This window comes from Mobula hypostoma, chromosome 26 (genome assembly GCF_963921235.1).
Source record: "Mobula hypostoma chromosome 26, sMobHyp1.1, whole genome shotgun sequence".
Taxonomy (NCBI): domain Eukaryota; kingdom Metazoa; phylum Chordata; class Chondrichthyes; order Myliobatiformes; family Myliobatidae; genus Mobula; species Mobula hypostoma.
The window spans coordinates 6376513-6398688 of record NC_086122.1 but is presented as its reverse complement, the minus strand read 5'-3'; positions in this window follow the sequence as shown (position 1 = coordinate 6398688).

Genomic DNA, 22176 nt, shown 5'->3' with positions numbered 1-22176 from the left:
CCCTTTGAACCCTGAACTGTTTTAAGTATGGACAGGCGATACCCCAGCAGGGTGATAAAAAGGGAGGTTCGCTGAGACAGGACACACGCCACCCGAGGTAACGAGACCCTGGAAGCGGTGCGCCTCTCACCAGTGGGTGAGAAGTACCAGACAACGGCCAGGGTGGAAAGGTACGATCAGCGGGAACCCGGTGTGTGTCCGCCCTTGCCTGGGTGCCGGGTTCACTGCAGAGGATCGACCGCATCTGGAGGAGGGGTCACAGTCGGTGACCTCAGGTGACATCACCAAGGACCCACCCAAAAGTTGCTTGTGAGCAATATCGCCGGTCTGTGAGTGAAGCCGTTCTGAATGATCAGTTGTTCCTGTTCTATCTCTCTCTTCCCCCACGTTGTCCATCGCCATGGCAACGATTACTGCGAACTGAACTTTGAGTCACGTTGAAATTTGGTCATTTACCCCTAGACAACGATAGAGCTTGATTGATGCTGTTATCTTAATTCTGTGCACATGTGTGTTTATCATCGCTGAACTGTTGCATTTATTATCCTGTCGATTACTGTGTTGCTTGTTTCTTTAATAAAACTTTCTTAGTTCTAGTACTCCAGACTCCAACTGAGTGATCCATTTCTGCTGCTTTGGCAACCCAGTTACGGGGTACGTAACATAAGTGGGGTTCTCGTCCGCAATTTTGAACGCTAAATTTGGGACGGAGTAAATTGATTGGGTTAAAATTCCCGAAAGAAAGAAAAGACAAACAGCAGAAATGGAGGCTGAGGAATTTATAAAGGCGCCGACCTTGGAGGCATTAGAGGATGCCAGGAAATCGGAATTGATAGCTGTGGCCAAACGGTTGAATCTTGCTAAGGTGAAGTCGACAATGAGGAGAGAGGAGATACACAGAGCTATTGTAGAGCACTATGTATCTAAAGGTGTGTTTCCCCAAGGTGAGCTGGGGGTGGTGTCTATTGAAAAACCTGCTGGAGACGCAGTACAGGTACAGCTTGAAAAACTGAGACTCGAGCACAAGTTCCGGGTACGGCAGTTAGAACACGAAGAGAAGGAGAGAGAGTTAGAAAGGCAAGAGAGAGAAAGACAGTTGGAGAGAGAAGAGAAAGAGAGGGACAGACAGTTGGAGAGAGAGGAGAAACAGAGGGAAAGGGAATTTGAGCTGGAGAAGTTAAAGATAAGGGCCGAGCAGGGGCTCGTGCCGAACCAAGGTGGAGGGTTCCGGGCGACCCAGGAGGTTAGGCTGGTTCCCCCATTTGACGATACCGACGTGGATCGGTACTTTCTCCACTTCGAAAAAGTGGCTATAAGTCAGGACTGGCCGAGGGATAAGTGGGTTGTCTTACTTCAGAGTGTACTGAAAGGGAAGGCCCAAGAAGCTTACTCAGCTTTGTCCGCGGAAGATGCCCAGAGGTATGAGGTGGTGAAAGAAGCCATCCTCAGGATTTATGAGTTGGTCCCGGAGGCATACCGGCAGAGGTTCCGGGATGCGAGGAAGCAGTGGGACCGCACGTATTTGGAGTTTGCCCGTGAGATGCAGACGTATTGTGAGCGCTGGTGCGCCTCGAAGGGGGTAGAGGGAGATTATGACAGACTGCTGCAGCTGATTCTGATTGAGCAGTTTAAAGGTTGTGTCCCTGAGGGTATGAGACCCTACCTCGATGAAAAAGAGGCAGCCACGTTAGCCGCAACTGCTTAAGTTAGCGGATGAGTATGCGTTGACGCATAAAATGAAGTTTGCCCCGAGTAAAGGCTACCAGAAGGGTAGTCAGGACGGCGGGGAGAGTCCGCCGGAAAAGTCAGAAAGTAAGCCGGGGACTAGTGAAAAGGATAAGGTAGACCGGGAGCAGTCTGGTAGGAAGTCTCCTGGGGTCGTCTGTTATAATTATGGGAAAGCCGGACACTTTGCGTCCAGGAGCTTTGCCCCAAGGAAGGAGACGGGGAAAGGAAAAGTGGAAATTTTGAATGGCTGTATCGAGCTGTTAAGCGAACCGCTAGGGAAGGACAGGTCTGAAAAAGTCCAGGAAGGGCGCGAGAGGTTTATCTCGGCCGGATTGGTGTCAGTGAAGGAGAGGTTAAAACCAGTTCCAGTGCGGATCTGGAGAGACACGGGAGCGTGTCAGTCACTAATACTGAAGAGTGTATTAGAGTTTAGCTCAGAGACCCAGACTGGGGAGGTAGAGGTCAAAGGTGTTGGGGAAGGGACAGAGTCAGTCCCTTTGCACCAGATACACTTACAGAGCAACCTGGTCTCTGGACTAGTCACGATCGGGGTGAGGTCCGAATTACCGATGAAAGACGTGGAAGTCTTGCTCGGTAATGACATCGCCGGAGGAATCGTGTTCCCAGTCGTGAGATTGACAGGTCAGCCTGCCAGCAGTGAGGCCCCATCCATGGACTCACAGGTTCATCACGAGCCCGCGATAGTGAATTTAGCTGAAACATTTCTGCCAACCTTGTATGAGACAGGGTGTAGTGAGATAAGAGGTAGTGAGGGATCTGGGACGGACGTAGCAGTAGCCAGGAAAGAATTTGTGCAGACGCAGGAGCGAGACGAGGGGCTGATGGTTTTTGCAGAGACAGCTCTCTCTGACACAGCTTTAACAAGGGAACTAGTAGGCTATTGTGCGGATGAGGAAGTGCTAAGGAGAAAAGGGAAATCAAGTACAGTACCCGCAGATGAGGAATGGGGGGTGGTGCAAAAGAGTTATGGGGATGAGGTTTTTAACATGGCCCACGAGGTACCCCCCGGTGGACATTTTGCGGTGCTGGAGGAAACAGTTGGTGGAATCATGAAAGAGATTTACCGGCTGCCCAGGGGGAAGAATGTTATTGATCATGACCGACGCGAACTGAGACGATCACCGGCTTTTGATATGCTAACAAACCTAGTCGGTGTTAGCGTGGAAATCAAAGAAGCTAGGGGCCCCCTGATAAGAGGAAAAAAACATTTTGAAAAGATTAGTATGGGATCGATCAGATGGGAGAAGGCTATTGTTTTGGCCAGGTCTACTGTTAAGGTCTCTCCCTTAATCCCCGAACAAAGCGAATCTTTAGCAGAAGTAATTAAACGACTCGCGCCCGTGTGTTTGATTGTCCCGAGGAAATGCAAAGAACTGGGACGTTGGGTGATGTCTGTTGCAATAGGGCTGCCTAGTAAACAACACCCATAATTTTTGAGTAATTCAGTGACTAAAGGGCTGATGAACACAGAGGTGTGTATTGGAAATTTAATACGGCTGTCTGAAGCCAGCCTGATAGTCAACCTTGAAAAAAATGAATTCGGCCACACGAGGGACACTTACCTGGGAATTGTGGTGACACGGGGGCAGCTGGCAGCGATGCAAGCTACAGTGCAGGCTATCGCTGACCTCCCAACCCCGACAGACAAGAGGGCCCTCAGAAGGCTCTTGGAGATGGTGGGGTACTGCAGGAAGTTTTGCAATAACTCTGCGGTCAATACCCGTCCCCCTCCTACTAAGCCATTGCGAGAGAAAATTGAGTCGGAATGGGACGACCCTTGTTGTTGTGGTCCGGGACAAAACCAAATGAGAGGTTACATTGGTCGCAATTCATCAGTGTTTTTGGCCACTATGAAGTTTGCTGAGTTGGAGCCTGGTCTAAGGGATTATTAATAACACGTGTTAAAGGAACAGAAAATGTGATGACTGTCTGTCAAGGTGTTGACAGCTTCAAACTCGCTGTGTTAGCCAAATAGCTGATAAAGATGTATATTTGTGTATGTATCAAATAATGTATTCATGTTTGTAATTTTTACCTCCCGGTAAAAATCCTTAAAAGGGGGGAAGTGTGACGAGAATACACATAAAATTAAGATGTTTGCTGGCCTGGGCTCGCATCAGTGGCATCAGCAGTTGATCTGCCACCTGCCCTCAGGGGAAGGAGAGATAAGAAACAATGGAGCAGCGTCTGGAGATGTGTAATGAAGGGACGTGGGAGAGAGAGAGCTGTCTGGAGCGGCTCCCCCTTTGAAACCTGAACTGTTTGAAGTGATGGACAGGCGATACCCCAGCAGGGGGATAAAAAAGGGAGGTTCGCTGAGACAGGACACACGCCACCCGAGGTAACGAGACCCTGGAAGCGGTGTGCCTCTCACCAGTGGGTGAGAAGTACCAGACAACAGCCAGGGTGAAAAGGTACGATCAGCGGGAACCCGGTGTGTCCGCCCTTGCCTGGGTGCCGGGTTCACTGCAGAGGAGCGACCGCATCTGGAGGAGGGGTCACAGTCGGTGACCTCAGGTGACATCACCAAGGACCCGCCCAAAAGTTGCTTGTGAGCAATATCGCCGGTCTGTGAGTGAAGCCGTTCTGAATGATCAGTTGTTCCTGTTCTATCTCTCTCTTCCCCCACGTTGTACATCACCATGGCAACGATTACTACGAACTGAACTTTGAGTCACGTTGAAATTTGGTCATTTACCCCTAGACAACGATAGAGCTTGATTGATGCTGTTATCTTAATTCTGTGCACATGTGTGTTTATCATCGCTGAACTGTTGCATTTATTATCCTGTCGATTACTGTGTTGCTTGTTTCTTTAATAAACTTTTCTTAGTTCTAGTACTCCAGACTCCAAATGAGTGATCCATTTCTGCTGCTTTGGCAACCCAGTTACGGGGTACGTAACAATGTTTAACAGTGAGAGACAGCAGTGTTTAACAGAGGTTTACCGGTCTGTGGCAGGATATTGGTACAGTCAGAGATTTACCTGTTTCTGAGGTGGTGTTTAACCTTCAGAGACAGCAGTGTTTAACAAAGATTTACTGATCTGTGGCAGGATGTTGGTACAGTCAGAGATTTACCTGTTTCTGAGGTAGTGTTTAACCTTCAGAGACAGCAGTGTTTAACAAAGATTTACTGATCTGTGGCAGGATGTTGGTACAGTCGGAGATGTACCTCTTTCTGAGGTGGTGTTTAACAGTCAGAGACAGCAGTGTTTAACAGAGATTTACCGGTCTGTGGCAGGATGTTGGTACAGTCGGAGATGTACCTGTTTCTCAGGCGGTGTTTAACAGTCAGAGACAGCAGTGTTTAACAGAGATTTACCCGTCTGTGTCAGGATATTGGTACAGTCAGAGATGTACCTGATTCTGAGGCGGTGTTTAACAGTCAGAGACAGCAGTGTTTAACAGAGATTTACTGGTCTGTGGCAGGATATTGGTACAGTGAGAGAAATACCTGTTTCTGAGGCGGTGTTTAACAGTCAGAGACAGCAGTGTTTAACAGAGATTTACCGGTCTGTGTCAGGATATTGGTACAGTCAGAGATGTACCGGATTCTGAGGCGGTGTTTAACACTCAGGGACAGCAGGGTTTAACAGAGATTTACTGGTCTGTGACAGGATGTAGATACAATCTGCGATGTACCTGATTCGGAGGAGGTGTTTAACAGTCCGAGACAGCAGTGTTTAACAGAGATTTAACGGTCTGTGGCAGGATGTTGGTACATTTGGAGATGTACCTGTTTCTGATTCGGTGTTTAACAGTCAGAGACAGCAGTGGTTAATGGAGATTCACAGGTCTGTGGCAGGATATTGGTACAGTCGGCAATGTTTCTGTTTCTGAGGCGGTATTTAACAGCCAGAAACAGCAGTGTTTAACATTGATTTACCGGTCCGTGGCAGGATGTTGGTACAGTCGGTGATGTTACTGTTTCTGAGGCAAGTGTTTAACATTCAGAGATACCAGTGTTTAACAGAGATTTACTGGTCTGTGGCAGGATATTGGTACAGTCAGAGATGTACCTGTTTCTGAGGTGGTGTTTAACAGTGAGAGACAGCAGTGTTTAACAAAGATTTACCGGTCTGTGGCAGGATATTGGTACATTCAGAGATGTACCTGTTTCTGAGGCGGTGTTTAACAGCCAGACACAGCAGTGTTTAACAGAGATTTACTGGTCTGTGGCAGGATATTGGTACAGTCGGAGATGTACCTGATTCTGACGCGGTGTTTAACAGAGATTTACCCGTCTGTGTCAGGATACTGGTACAGTCGGAGATGTACCTGTTTCTCAGGCGGTGTTTAACCGTCAGAGACTGCAGTGTTTAACAGAGATTTACCGGTCTGTGGGAGGATATTGGTACAGTCAGAGATGTATCTGTTTCTGAAGCGGTGTTTAACAGTCAGAGACAGCAGTGTTTAACAGAGATTAACAGGTCTCTGGCAGGCTGTTGCTACAGTTGTAGATGTACCTCTTTCTGAGGCAGTGTTTAACAGTCAGAGACAGCAGTGTTTAACAGACATTTACTACTCTGTGGCAGGATATTGGTACAGTTGGAGATGTACCTGTTTCTGAGGCGGTGTTTAACAGTCAGAGACAGCAGTGTTTAAAAGAGATTTACCAGTCTGTGGCAGGATATTGGTACATTCAGAGATTTACCTGTTTCTGAGGCGGTGTTTAACAGTCAAAGACAGCAGTGTTTAACAAAGATTTACCGGGCTGCGGCAGGATATTGGTACAGTCAGCGATGTACCTGTTTCTGAGGCGGTCTTTAACAACCAGAGACAGCAGAGTTTAACAGAGATTTACCGGTCTCTGGCAGGATACTGGTACAGTCGGAGATGTACCTGTTTCTCAGGCGGTGTTTAACTGTCAGAGACTGCAGTGTTTAACAGAGATTTACCGGTCTGTGGGAGGATATTGGTACAGTCAGAGATGTATCTGTTTCTCAAGCGGTGTTTAACAGTCAGAGACAGCAGTGTTTAACAGAGATTTACAGGTCTCTGGCAGGCTGTTGGTACAGTTGTAGATGTACCTGTTTCTGAGGCAGTGTTTAACAGTCAGAGACAGCAGTGTTTAACAGAGATTTACTAGTCTGTGGCAGGATGTTGGTACAGTCGGATATGTATCTGTTTCTGAGAATAGTGTTTAACATTCTGAGATAGCAGTGTTTAACAGAGATTTACCGTTCTGCGGCAGGATAATGGTACAGTCAGAGATGTACCTGTTTCTGAGGCGGTGTTGAACAGTCAGAGAGAGCAGTGTTTATCAGAGACTTACCGGTCTGTGGCAGGATATTGGTACAATCGGAGATGTACCTGTTTCTGAGGCGGTGTTTAACAGTCAAAGACAGCAGTGTTTAACAAAGATTTACCGGACTGTGGCAGGATATTGGTACAGTCAGCGATGTACCTGTTTCTGAGGCGGTCTTTAACAGCCAGAGACAGCAGAGTTTAACAGAGATTTACCGGTCTGTGGCAGGATACTGGTACAGTCGGAGATGTACCTGTTTCTGCGGCGGTGTTTAACGGTCAGAGACAGCAGTGTTTAACAGAGATTTACAGGTCTCTGCCAGGCAGTTGCTACAGTTGTAGATGTACCTGTTTCTGAGGCAGTGTTTAACAGTCAGAGACAGAAGTGTTTAACAACGATTTACCGGTCTGTTTCAGGATATTGGTACAGTCGGAGAAGTACATGTTTCTGAGGCGGTGTTTAACAGTCACCGACAGAAGTGTTTAACAACGATTTACCGGTCTGTTTCAGGATATTGGTACAGTCGGAGAAGTACATGTTTCTGAGGCGGTGTTTAACAGTCACCGACAGCAGTGTTTAACAAAGATTTACTGGTCTGTGGCTGGATATTGGTACAGTCGGAAATGTACCTGTATCTGAGGAGGTGGTTAACAGTCAGAGATAGCATCGTTTAACAAATATTTACCGGTCTGTGGCAGGATATTTGTATAGTCGGAGATGTACCTGTTTCTGAGGCGGTGTTAAACAATCAGAGACAGCAGTGTTTATCAGAGATTTACCAGTCTGTGGCAGGATATTGGTACAGTCAGAGATGTACCTGTTTCTGAGGCGGTGTTTAACAGTCAAAGACAGCAGTGTTTAACACAGATTATCCAGTCAGTGCCAGGATATTAGTACAGTCAGAGGTGTACCTGTTTCTGTGGCAGTGTTTAACAGTCAGAGACAGCAGTGTTTAACAGAGATTTACCGGTCTGTGGCAGGATATAGCTACAGTCAGAGATGTACCTGTTTCGGAGGCGGTGTTTAACAGTCAAAGACAGCAGTGTTTAACAGAGATTTACTGATCTGTGGCAGGATGTTGGTACAGTCGGAGATGTACCTGGTTCTGATGAGGTGTTTAACAGTCAGAGACAGCAGTGTTTAACAGAGATTTACTGGTCTGTGGCAGGATGTAGATATATTCAGAGATTTACCTGTTTCTGAGGCGGTGTTTAACAGTCAAAGACAGCAGTGTTTAACAGAGATTTACCGGTCTGTGGCAGGATATAGGTACAGTCTGAGATGTACCTGTTTCCTAGGCATTGTTTTACAGTCAGAGACAGCAGTGTTTAACAGAGATTTACAGGTCTGTGGAAGGATGTTGGTACAGTTGTAGATGTACCTGTTTCTGAGGCGGTGTTTAACAGTCAGAGACAGCAGTGTTTAACAGAGATTTACAGGTCTCTGGCAGGCCGTTGGTACAGTTCTAGATGTACCTGTTTCTCAGGCAGTGTTTAACAGTCAGAGACAGCAGTGTTTAACAACAATTTACCGGTCTGTTGCAGGATATTGGTATAGTCGGAGATGTACATGTTTCTGCGGCGGTGTTTCACAATCAGAGACAGCAGTGTTTAACAGAGATTTACAGGTCTCTGGCAGGCTGTTGGTAGAGTCGGAGATGTACCTGTTTCTGAGGAGGTGTTTAACAGTCAGAGACAGCAGTGTTTAACAGAGATTTACCGGTCTGTGGCAGGATATTGGTACATTTGGAGATGTACCTGTTTCTGAGGCGGTGTTTAACAGTCTGAGACAGCAGTGTTTAACAGAGATTTACTGATCTGTGGCAGGATGTTGGTACAGTCGGAGATGTACCTGGTTCTGAGGCGGTGGTTAACAGTCAGAGATAGCATCGTTTAACAGATATTTACCGGTCTGTGGCAGGATATTTGTGTAGTCGGAGATGTACCTGTTTCAGAGGCGGTGTTGAACAATCAGAGACAGCAGTGTTTATCAGAGATTTACCGGTCTGTGGCAGGATATTGGTACAGTTGGAGATGTACCTGTTTCTGAGGCGGTGTTTAACAGTCAGAGACAGCAGTGTTTAACACAGATTATCCAGTCTGTGCCAGGATATTGGTACAGTTAGAGGTGTACCTGTTTCTGTGGCGGTGTTTAACAGTCAGAGACAGCAGTGTTTAACAGAGATTTACAGGTCTGTGGTAGGATGTTGGTACAGTTGTAGATGTACCTGTTTCTGAGGCGGTGTTTAACAGTCAGAGACAGCAGAGTTTAACAGAGATTTAGCAGTCTGTGGCAGGATATTGGTACAGTCGGAGATGTACCTGTTTCTCAGGCGGTGTTTAACAGCCAGATTCAGCGGTGTTTAACAGAGAATTACCGGTCTGTGGCAGGATGTTGGTACAGTCGGTGATGTTACTGTTTCTGAGGCCAGTGTTTAACATTCAGAGCTAGCAGTGTTTAACAGAGATTTACCGGTCTCCGGCAGGATAATGGTACAGTCAGAGATGTACCTGTTTCTAAGGCAGTGTTTAACAGTCAGAGACAGCAGTGTTTAACAAAGATTTACTGGTCTGTGGTAGGATATTGGTACAGTCAGTGATGTACATGATTCTGAGGTGATGTTTAACAGTCAGAGACAGCAGTGCTTTACGGAGATTTACCGGTCTGTGGCAGGATATAGCTACAGTCAGAGATGTACTTGTTTCTGAGGCAGTGTTTAACAGTCAGAGACAGCAGTGTTTAACAGTGATTTACAGTTCTCTGGCAGGCATGTTGGTACAGTTGTAGATGTACCTTTTTCTGAGGCAGTGTTTAACAGTCAGAGACAGCAGTGTTTAACAACGATTTACAGGTCTGTTTCAGGATATTGGTACAATCGGAGATCTACAGGTTTCTGAGGCAGTGTTTAACAATCACAGACAGCAGTGTTTAACAGAGATTTAGCTTTGTGTCGTAGGATATTGGTACAGTCGGAGATGTACCTGTTTCTGAGGAAGTGTTTAACACTCAGAGACAGCAGTGTTTAACAGAGATTTACTCGTCTGTGGCAGGATGTTGGTACAGTCAGCGATGTACCTGTTTCTGAGTCGGTTGTTAACAGTCAGAGACGGGAGTGTTTTACAGAGATTTACCGGTCTGTGGAAGGATAATGGTACAGTCAGAGACGTACCTGTTTCTGAGGCGGTGTTTAACTATCAGAGGCAGCAGTGTTTAACGGAGATTTACTGGTCTGTGGCAGGATTCTGGTACAGTCGGTGATGTTACTGTTTCTGAGGCGCTGTTTAACAGCCAATGACAGCAGTGTTTAGCAGAGATTTACTGGTCTGCGGCAAGATGTTGGTACAGTCAGATATATACCTGTTTCTGAAGAACTGTTTAACTATTAGAGACAGCAGTGTTTAACAGAGATTTACTGGACTGTGGCACATATTGGTACAGTCAGCGATGTACCTGTTTCTGAGGCGGTGTTTAACAGCCAGAGACAGCAGTGTTTAACAGAGATTTACCGGTCTGTGGCAGGATATTGGTACAGAAGGAGATGTACCTGTTTCTCAGGCGGTGTTTAACGGTCAGAGTCAGCAGTGTTTAACAGAGATATACTAGTCTGTGGCAGGATATTGATACACTCGGAGATGTATCTGTTTCTGAGGCAGTGTTTAACAGTCAGAGACAGCAGTGTTTAACAACGATTTACAGGTCTGTTTCAGGATATTGGTACAGTCGGAGATGTACAGGTTTCTGAGGCGGTGATTAACAAGCACAGACAGCAGTGTTTAACAGAGATTTAGCTATGTGTCGTAGGATATTGGTACAGTCGGAGATGTACCTGTTTCTGAGGAATGTTTAACACTCAGAGACAGCAGTGTTTAACAGAGATTTACTCGTCTGTGGCAGGATGTTGGTACAGTCAGCGATGTACCTGTTTCTGAGTCGGTGGTTAACAGTCAGAGACAGGAGTGTTTTACAGAGATTTTCCGGTCTGTGGCTGGATTTTGGTACAGTCGGAGATGTACCTGTTTCTGAGGTTGTATTCAACAGCCCGAGACAGCAGTGTTTAACAGAGATTTACCGGTCTGTGGCAGGATAATAGTACAGTCAGAGACGTACCTGTTTCTGAGGCGGTGTTTAACTATCAGAGACAGCAGTGTTTAACGGAGATTTACTGGTCTGTGGTAGGATTCTGGTACAGTCGGTGATGTTACTGTTTCTGAGGTGCTGTTTAACAGCCAGAGACAGCAGTGTTTAGCAGAGATACAGGTCTCTGGCAGGCTGTTGGTACAGTTGTAGATGTACCTGTTTCTGAGGCAGATTTTAACAGTCAGAGACAGCAGAGTTTATCAGAGATTTACCGGTCTGTGGCAGGATGTTGATACATTCTGAGATTTACCTGTTTCTGAGGCGGTGTTTAACAGTCAAAGACAGCAGTGTTTAACAAAGATTTACCGGTCTGTGGCAGGATATTGGTTCAGTCAGCTATGTACCTGCTTCTGAGGCGGTCTTTAACAGCCAGAGACAGCAGTGTTTAACAGAGATTTCCCGTCTGTGCAGGATTTTTGTATAGTCGGAGATGTACTTGTTTCTTAGGCGGTGTTTAACAGTCGGAGACAGCAGTGTTTAACAGAGATTTACTGTTCTGTGGCAGGATGTAGATACATTCAGAGATTTACCTGTTTCTGAGGCGGTGTTTAACAGTCAGAGACGGCAGTGTTTAAAAGAGATTTACCGGTCTGTGGCAGGATATTGGTACAGTCAGCGATGTACCTGTTTCTGAGGCGGTGTTTAACAGTCAAAGACAGCAGTGTTTAACAAAGATTTACCGGTCTGTGGCAGGATATTGGTACAGTCAGCGATGTACCTGTTTCTGAGGCGGTCTTTAACAGCCAGAGACAGCAGTGTTTAACAGAGATTTACCGGTCTGTGGCAGGATATAGGTACAGTCGGAGATGTACCTGTTTCTCAGGCATTGTTTAACAGTCAGAGACAGCAGTTTTAAACAGAGATTTACAGGTCTCTGGCAGGCTGTTGGTGCAGTTGTAGATGTACTTGTTTCTGAGGCAGTGTTTAACAGTCAGAGACAGCAGTGTTTAACAACAATTTACCAGTCTGTTGCAGGATATTGGTACAGTCGGAGATGTACATGTTTCTGTGGCGGTGTTTAACAATCAGAGACAGCAGTGTTTAACAGAGATTTACCGGTCTGTGGCTGGATATTGTTACAGTCATAAATGTACCTCTTTCTCAGGTGGTGTTTTACAGTCAGAAAAGCAGTGTTTAACAGAGATTTACAGGTCTCTGGCAGGCATGTTGGTACAGTTGTAGATGTAGCTGTTTCTGAGGCGGTATTTAACAGTCAGAGACAGCAGTGTTTAACAGATATTCAACGGTCTGTGGCAGGATATTGGTACATTTGGAGATGTTACTGTTTCTGAGGCGGTGTTTAACAGTCAGAGACAGCAGTGTTTAACAGATATTCAACGGTCTGTGGCAGGATATTGGTACATTTGGAGATGTTACTGTTTCTGAGGCGGTGTTTAACAGTCAGTGACAGCAGTGTTTTACAGAGATTTAGCGGTCTGTGGCAGGATGTTGGTACAGTCGGAGATGTACCTGTTTCTGAGGTGGTGTTTAACAATCAGAGACAGCAGTGTTTAACTGAGATTTAATGGTCTGTGGCAGGATATAGATACAGTCAGAGATGTACCTGTTTCTGAGGTGGTCTTTAACAGCCAGAGACAGCAGTGTTTAACAGAGATTTACCCGTTTGTGGCAGGATATTCATACAGTCAGAGATGTACCTGTTTCTCAGGCGGTGTTTAACGGTCAGAGACAGCAGTGTTTAACAGAGATTTACCTGTCTGTGGCAGGATGTAGATATATTCAGAGATTTACCTGTTTCTGAGGCGGTGTTTAACAGTCAAAGACAGCAGTTTTTAACAGAGATTTACAGGTCTCTGGCAGGCTATTGGTACAGTTGTAGATGTACCTGCTTCTGAGGCAGTGTTTAACAGTCAGAGACGGCAGTGTTTAAAAGAGATTTACCGGTCTGTGGCAGGATATTGGTACAGTCAGCGATGTACCTGTTTCTGAGGCGGTGTTTAACAGTCAAAGACAGCAGTGTTTAACAAAGATTTACCGGTCTGTGGCAGGATATTGGTACAGTCAGCGATGTACCTGTTTCTGAGGCGGTCTTTAACAGCCAGAGACAGCAGTAATTAACAGAGATTTACCGGTCTGTGGCAGGATATAGGTGCAGTCGGAGATGTACCCGTTTCTCAGGCATTGTTTAACAGTCAGAGACAGCAGTTTTTAACAGAGATTTACAGGTCTCTGGCAGGCTGTTGGTACATTTGTAGATGTATCTGTTTCTGAGGCAGTGTATAACAGTCAGAGACAGCAGCGTTTAACAACAATTTACCGGTCTGTTGCAGGATATTGGTACAGTCGGAGATGTACATGTTTCTGCGGCGGTGTTTAACAATCAGAGATAGCAGTGTTTAACAGAGATTTACCGGTCTGTGGCTGGATATTGTTACAGTCGGAAATGTACCTCTTTCTCAGGTGGTGTTTAACAGTCAGAGACAGCAGTGTTTAACAGAGATTTACAGGTCTCTGGCAGGCATGTTGGTACAGATGTAGATGTACCTGTTTCTGAGGCGGTATTTAGCAGTCAGAGAAAGCAGTGTTTAACAGAGATTTACAGGTCTCTGGCAGGCTGTTGGTACAGTCGGAGATGTACCTGTTTCTGAGGCGGTGTTTAACAGTCAGAGACAGCAGTGTTTAGCAGAGATTTACTGCTCTGTTGCAGGATGTTGGTACAGTCGGAGATGTATCTCTTTCTGAGGCGGTGTTTAACAGCCAGAGACAGCAGTGTTTAACAGAGATTTACCCGTTTGTGGCAGTTTATTCGTACAGTCGGAGATGTACCTGTTTCTCAGACGGTGTTTAACGGTCAGAGACGGCAGTGTTTAACAGAGATTTACTAGTCTGTGGCAGGATATTGGTACAGTCGGAGATGTATCTGTTTCTGAGGCGGTGTTTAACAGCCAGATTCAGCAGTGTTTAACAGATTATTACCGGTCTGTGGCAGGATGTTGTTACAGTCGGTGATGTTAATGTTTCTGAGGCCAGTGTTTAACATTCAGAGCTAGCAGTGTTTAACAGAGATTTACCGGTCTCCGGCAGGATAATGGTACATTCAGAGATGAACCTGTTTCTAAGGCGGTGTTTAACAGTCAGAGACAGCATTGTTTATCAGAGATTTACCGGTCTGTGGCAGGATATTGGTACAGTCGGAGATGTACCTGTTTCTGAGGCGGTGTTTAACAGTCAGAGACAGCAGTGTTTAACAGAGATTTACCAGTCTGTGGCAGGATATTGGTACAGTCGGAGATGTACCTGTATCAGAGGTGGTGTTTAAAAGTCAGAGACAGCAGTGTTTTACGGAGATTTACCGGTCTGTGGCAGGATATAGCTACAGTCAGAGATGTACCTGTTTCTGAGGCAGTGTTTAACAGTCAGAGACAGCAGTGTTTAACAACGATTTACAGGTCTGTTTCAGGATATTGGTACAGTCGGAGATGTACAGGTTTCTGAGGCGGTGTTTAACAATCACAGACAGCAGTGTTTAACACAGATTTAGCTATGTGTCGTAGGATATTGGTACAGTCAGAAACGTACCTGTTTCTGAGGCGGTGTTTAACTATCAGAAGCAGCAGTATTTAACGGAGATTTACTGGTCTGTGGCAGGATTCTGGTACAGTCGGTGATGTTACTGTTTCTGAGGCGCTGTTTAACAGCCAGAGACAGCAGTGTTTAGCAGAGATTTACTGGTCTGCGGCAAGATGTTGGTACAGTCAGAGATATACCTGTTTCTGAGGAACTGTTTAACTATTAGAGACAGCAGTGTTTAACAGAGATTTACTGGTCTGTGGCAGGATATTGGTACAGTCAGCGATGTACCTGTTTCTGAGGCGGTGTTTAACAGCCAGAGACGGCAGTGTTTAACAGAGATTTACCGGTCTGTGGCAGGATATTGGTACAGAAGGAGATGTACCTGTTTCTCAGGCGGTGTTTAACGGTCAGATTCAGCAGTGTTTAACAGAGATATACTAGTCTGTGACAGGATATTGGTACAGTCGGAGATGTATCTGTTTCTAAGGCAGTGTTTAACAGTCAGAGACAGCAGTGTTTAACAGTAATTTACAGTTCTCTGGCAGGCATGTTGGTACAGTTGTAGATGTACCTGTTTCTGAGGCAGTGTTTAACAGTCAGAGACAGCAGTGTTTAACAACGATTTACAGGTCTGTTTCAGGATATTGGTACAGTCGGAGATGTACAGGTTTCTGAGGCGGTGTTTAACAATCACAGACAGCAGTGTTTAACAGAGATTTAGCTATGTGTCGTAGGATATTGGTACAGTTGGAGATGTACCTGTTTCTGAGGAAGTGTTTAACACTCAGAGACAGCAGTGTTTAACAGAGATTTACCGGTCAGTGGCAGGATAATAGTGCAGTCAGAGACGTACCTGTTTCTGAGGCGGTGTTTAACGGAGATTTACTGGTCTGTGACAGGATTCTGGTACAGTCGGTGATGTTACTGTTTCTGAGGCGCTGTTTAACAGCCAGAGACAGCAGTGTTTAGCAGAGATTTACTGGTCTGCGGCAAGATGTTGGTACAGTCAGAGATATACCTGTTTCTGAGGAACTGTTTAACTATTAGAGACAGCAGTGTTTAACAGAGATTTACTGGTCTGTGGCAGGATATTGGTACAGTCGGCGATGTACCTGTTTCTGAGGCGGTGTTTAACAGTCAGAGACAGCAGTGTTTAACAGAGATTTACAGGTCTCTGGCAGGCTGTTGGTACAGTTGTAGATGTACCTGTTTCTGAGGCAGATTTTAACAGTCAGAGACAGCAGAGTTTATCAGAGATTTACCGGTCTCTGGCAGGATATTGGTACAGTCAGCGATGTACCTGTTTCTGAAGCGGTATTTAACAGTCAGAGACAGCAGTGTTTAACAGAGATTTACAGGTCTCTGGCAGGCTGTTGGTACAGTCGGAGATGTACCTGTTTCTGAGGCGGTGTTTAACAGTCAGAGACAGCAGTGTTTAGCAGAGATTTACTGCTCTGTTGCAGGATGTTGGTAGAGTCGGAGATGTATCAATATCTGAGGTGTTTCTGAGGTGGTGTTTAACAGTCAGAGACAGCAGTGTTTAACTGAGATTTAATGGTCTGTGGCAGGATATTGGTGCAGTCGGAGATGTATCTCTTTCTGAGGCGGTGTTTAACAGCCAGAGACAGCAGTGTTTAACAGAGATTTACCCGTTTGTGGCAGTATATTCGTACAGTCGGAGATGTACCTGTTTCTCAGACGGTGTTTAACGGTCAGAGACGGCAGTGTTTAACAGAGATTTACTAGTCTGTGGCAGGATATTGGTACAGTCGGAGATGTATCTGTTTCTGAGGCGGTGTTTAACAGCCAGATTCAGCAGTGTTTAACAGATTATTACCGGTCTGTGGCAGGATGTTGGTACAGTCGGTGATGTTAATGTTTCTGAGGCCAGTGTTTAACATTCAGAGCTAGCAGTGTTTAACTGAGATTTACCGGTCTCCGGCAGGATAATGGTACAGTCAGAGATGAACCTGTTTCTAAGGCGGTGTTGAACAGTCAGAGACAGCATTGTTTATCAGAGATTTACCGGTCTGTGGCAGGATATTGGTACAGTCGGAGATGTACCTGTTTCTGAGGCGGTGTTTAACAGTCAGAGACAGCAGTGTTTAACAGAGATTTACCGGTCTGTGGCAGGATATTGGTACAGTCGGAGATGTACATGTTTCATAGGTGGTGTTTAAAAGTCAGAGACAGCAGTGTTTTACGGAGATTTACCGGTCTGTGGCAGGATATAGCTACAGTCAGAGATGTACCTCTTTCTGAGGCAGTGTTTAACAGTCAGAGACAGCAGTGTTTAACAACGATTTACAGGTCTGTTTCAGGATATTGGTACAGTCGGAGATGTACAGGTTTCTGAGGTGGTGTTTAACAGCCAGAGACAGCAGTGTTTAACAGAGATTTACCGGTCTGTGGCAGGATAATAGTGCAGTCAGAGACGAACCTGTTTCTGAGGCGGTGTTTAACTATCAGAGACAGCAGTGTTTAACGGAGATTTACTGGTGTGTGGCAGGATTCTGGTACAGTCGGTGATGTTACTGTTTCTGAGGCGCTGTTTAACAGCCAGAGACAGCAGTGTTAAGCAGAGATTTACTGGTCTGCGGCAAGATGTTGGTACAGTCAGAGATATACCTGTTTCTGAGGAACTGTTTAACTATTTGAGACAGCAGTGTTTAACAGAGATTTACTGGTCTGTGGCAGGATATTGGTACAGTCGGCGATGTACTTGTTTCTGAGGCGGTGTTTAACAGTCAGAGACAGCAGTGTTTAACAGAGATTTACAGGTCTCTGGCAGGCTGTTGGTACAATTGTAGATGTACCTGTTTCTGAGGCAGATTTTAACAGTCAGAGACAGCAGAGTTTATCAGAGATTTACCAGTCTCTGGCAGGATATTGGTACATTCAGCGATGTACCTGTTTCTGAAGTGGTGTTTAACAGCCAGAGACAGCAGTGTTTAACAGAGATTTACCGGTCTGTGGCAGGATATTGGTACAGAAGGAGATGTACCTGTTTCTCAGGCGGTGTTTAACGGTCAGAGTCAGCAGTGTTTAACAGAGATATACTAGTCTGTGGCAGGATATTGGTACAGTCGGAGATGTATCTGTTTCTGAGGCAGTGTTTAACAGTCAGAGACAGCAGTGTTTAACAGTGATTTACAGTTCTCTGGCAGGCATGTTGGTACAGTTGTAGATGTACCTTTTTCTGAGGCAGTGTTTAACAGTCAGAGACAGCAGTATTTAACAACGATTTACAGGTCTGTTTCAGGATATTGGTACGGTCGGAGATGTACAGGTTTATGAGGCGGTGTTTAACAGCCAGAGACAGCAGTGTTTAACAGAGATTTACCGGTCTGTGGCAGGATAATAGTGCAGTCAGAGACGTACCTGTTTCTGAGGCGGTGTTGAACTATCAGAGACAGCAGTGTTTAACGGAGATTTACTGGTCTGTGGCAGGATTCTGGTACAGTCGGTGATGTTATTGTTTCTGAGGAAGTGTTTAACACTCAGAGACAGCAGTGTTTAACAGAGATTTACTCGTCTGTGGCAGGATGTTGGTACAGTCAGCGATGTACCTGTTTCTGAGACGGTGGTTAACAGTCAGAGACAGGAGTGTTTTACAGAGATTTTCCGGTCTGTGGCAGGATTTTGGTACAGTCGGAGATGTAACTGTTTCTGTGGCTGTGTTTAACAGCCAGAGACAGCAGTGTTTAACAGAGATTTACCGGTCTGTGGCAGGATAATGGTACAGTCAGAGACGTACCTGTTTCTGAGGTGGTGTTTAACTATCAGAGATAGGAGTGTTTTACAGAGATTTTCCGGTTTGTGGCAGGATTTTGGTACAGTCGGAGATGTACCTGTTTCTGAGGCTGTGTTTAACAGCCAGAGACAGCAGTGTTTAACAGTGATTTACAGTTCTCTGGCAGGCATTTTGGTACAGTTGTAGATGTACCTGTTTCTGAGGCAGTGTTTAACAGTCAGAGAGAGCAGTGTTTAACAACGATTTACAGGTCTGTTTCAGGATATTGGTACAGTCGGAGATGTACAGGTTTCTGAGGCGGTGTTTAACAATCACAGACAGCAGTGTTTAACAGAGATTTAGCTATGTGTCGTAAGATATTGGTACAGTAGGAGATGTACCTGTTTCTGAGGAAGTGTTTAACACTCAGAGACAGCAGTGTTTAACAGAGCTTTACTGGTCTGTGGCAGGATGTTGGTACAGTCAGTGATGTACCTATTTCTGAGTCGGTGGTTAACAGTCAGAGACAGGAGTGTTTTACAGACATTTTCCGGTCTGTGGCAGGATTTTGGTACAGTCGGAGATGTACCTGTTTCTGAGGCTGTGTTTAACAGCCAGATACAGCAGTGTTTAACAGAGATTTACCGGTCTGTGGCAGGATAATAGTGCAGTCAGAGACGTACCTGTTTCTGAGGCGGTGTTTAATTATCAGAGACAGCAGTGTTTAACGGAGATTTACTGGTCTGTGGCAGGATTCTGGTACAGTCGGTGATGTTACTGTTTCTGAGGCGCTGTTTAACAGCCAGAGACAGCAGTGTTTAGCAGAGATTTACAGGTCTCTGGCAGGCTGTTGGTACAGTTGTAGATGTAGCTGCTTCTGAGGCAGATTTTATCAGTCAGAGACAGCAGAGTTTATCAGAGATTTACCGGTCTCTGGCAGGATATTGGTACAGTCAGCGATGTACCTGTTTCTGAGGCGGTGTTTAACAGCCAGAGACAGCAGTGTTTAACAGAGATTTACCGGTCTGTGGCAGGATATTGGTACAGAATGAGATGTACCTGTTTCTCAGGCGGTGTTTAACGGTCAGAGTCAGCAGTGTTTAACAGATATTCAACGGTCTGTGGCAGGATATTGGTACATTTGGAGATGTTACTGTTTCTGAGGCGGTGTTTAACAGTCAGTGACAGCAGTGTTTTACAGAGATTTAGCGGTCTGTGGCAGGATGTTGGTACAGTCGGAGATGTACCTGTTTCTGAGGTGGTGTTTAACAATCAGAGACGGCAGTGTTTAACTGAGATTTAATGGTCTGTGGCAGGATATAGATACAGTCAGAGATGTACCTGTTTCTGAGGTGGTCTTTAACAGCCAGAGACAGCAGTGTTTAACAGAGATTTACCCGTTTGTGGCAGGATATTCATACAGTCGGAGATGTACCTGTTTCTCAGGCGGTGTTTAACGGTCAGAGACAGCAGTGTTTAACAGAGATTTACCTGTCTGTGGCAGGATGTAGATATATTCAGAGATTTACCTATTTCTGAGGCGGTGTTTAACAGTCAAAGACAGCAGTTTTTAACAGAGATTTACAGGTCTCTGGCAGGCTGTTGGTACAGTTGTAGATGTACCTGTTTCTGAGGCAGTGTTTAACAGTCAGAGACGGCAGTGTTTAAAAGAGATTTACCGGTCTGTGGCAGGATATTGGTACAGTCAGCGATGTACCTGTTTCTGAGGCGGTGTTTAACAGTCAGAGACAGCAGTGTTTAACAGAGATTTACGGGTCTGTGGCAGGATATTGGTACAGTCAGCGATGTACCTGTTTCTGAGGCGGTCTTTAACAGCCAGAGACAGCAGTGTTTAACAGAGATTTACCGGTCTGTGGCAGGATATAGGTGCAGTCGGAGATGTACCCGTTTCTCAGGCATTGTTTAACAGTCAGAGACAGCAGTTTTTAACAGAGATTTACTGGTCTCGGGCAGGCTGTTGGTACATTCGTAGATGTATCTGTTTCTGAGGCAGTGTATAACAGTCAGAGACAGCAGCGTTTAACAACAATTTACCGGTCTGTTGCAGGATATTGGTACAGTCGGAGATGTACATGTTTCTGCGGCGGTGTTTAACAATCAGAGATAGCAGTGTTTAACAGAGATTTACCGGTCTGTGGCTGGATTTTTTTACAGTCGGAAATGTACCTCTTTCTCAGGCGGTGTTTAACAGTCAGAGACAGCAGTCTTTAACAGAGATTTACAGGTCTCTGGCAGGCATGTTGGTACAGATGTAGATGTACCTGTTTCTGAGGCGGTATTTAACAGTCAGAGAAAGCAGTGTTTAACAGAGATTTACAGGTCTCTGGCAGGCTGTTGGTACAGTCGGAGATGTACCTGTTTCTGAGGCGGTGTTTAACAGTCAGAGACAGCAGTGTTTAACAGAGATTTACCGGTCTGTGGCAGGATGTTGGTACAGTCGGAGATGTACCTGTTTCTGAGGTGGTGTTTAACAGTCAGAGACAGCAGTGTTTAACTGAGATTTAATGGTCTGTGGCAGGATATTGGTGCAGTCGGAGATGTATCTCTTTCTGAGGCGGTGTTTAACAGCCAGAGACAGCAGTGTTTAACAGAGATTTACCCGTTTGTGGCAGTTTATTCGTACAGTCGGAGATGTACCTGTTTCTCAGACGGTGTTTAACGGTCAGAGACGGCAGTGTTTAACAGAGATTTACTAGTCTGTGGCAGGATATTGGTACAGTCGGAGATGTATCTGTTTCTGAGGCGGTGTTTAACAGCCAGATTCAGCAGTGTTTAACAGATTATTACCGGTCTGTGGCAGGATGTTGGTACAGTCGGTGATGTTAATGTTTCTGAGGCCAGTGTTTAACATTCAGAGCTAGCAGTGTTTAACAGAGATTTACCGGTCTCCGGCAGGATAATGGTACAGTCAGAGATGAACCTGTTTCTAAGGCGGTGTTTAACAGTCAGAGACAGCATTGTTTATCAGAGATTTACCGGTCTGTGGCAGGATATTGGTACAGTCGGAGATGTACCTGTTTCTGAGGCGGTGTTTAACAGTCAGAGACAGCAGTGTTTAACAGAGATTTACCGGTCTGTGGCAGGACATAGTTACAGTCAGATATGTACCTGTTTCTGAGGCACTGTTTAACAGTCAGAGACAGCAGTGTTTAACGGAGATTTACAGATCTGTGGCAGGATATTGGCACAGTCGGAGATATACCTGTTTCTGAGGCGGTGTTTAACAATCACAGACAGCAGTGTTTAACACAGATTTAGCTATGTGTCGTAGGATATTGGTACAGTCAGAGACGTACCTGTTTCTGAGGCGGTGTTTAACTATCAGAAGCAGCAGTATTTAACGGAGATTTACTGGTCTGTGGCAGGATTCTGGTACAGTCGGTGATGTTAGTGTTTCTGAGGCGGTGTTTAACAGCCAGAGACAGCAGTGTTTAACACAGATTTACCGGTCTGTGGTAAGATGTTGGTACAGTCAGAGCTTTACCTGTTTCTGAGGCGGTGTTTAACAATCAGAGACAACAGTGTTTAACAGAGATTTACTGGTCTGTGGCAGGATATTGGTACAGTCAGAGATGTACCTGTTTCTGAGGCGGTGTTTAACAGCCAGAGACAGCAGTGTTTAACAGAGATTTACCGGTCTGTGGCAGGATATTGGCACAGATGGAGATGTACCTGTTTCTGAGGCGGTGTTTAACAGTCAGAGACAGCAGTGTTTAACAGAGATTTACCGGTCTGTGGCAAGATATTGGTAC